This window comes from Apaloderma vittatum, unplaced genomic scaffold (assembly GCF_000703405.1).
Source record: "Apaloderma vittatum isolate BGI_N311 unplaced genomic scaffold, ASM70340v1 scaffold25790, whole genome shotgun sequence".
NCBI classification, from domain to species: Eukaryota; Metazoa; Chordata; class Aves; order Trogoniformes; family Trogonidae; genus Apaloderma; species Apaloderma vittatum.
The window spans coordinates 29,972-30,205 of record NW_009695418.1 but is presented as its reverse complement, the minus strand read 5'-3'; positions in this window follow the sequence as shown (position 1 = coordinate 30,205).

Sequence of the window (234 nt, the reverse complement as noted above, 5' to 3'; positions counted from 1 at the left end):
CTGCCGCAGCAGTTTCTTGCTCCAGTTGCTTCTCTTTGCAGTAGGCACGGCAAAGCGATCCTTCTGCACAAACCTCATCGAGAGGCGTTGGTTAGAGAAGGGAGGAAAATCATGCCGGGGGAAAGCAAGCTGCAATTGCAATTGTTCAGCTCCAATTAAAAAAAAAAGCCAAACCACCACCCCCAAAAATGAAACTCAAACACAAAACCATCATTGGAAATATGAAAAATAAAC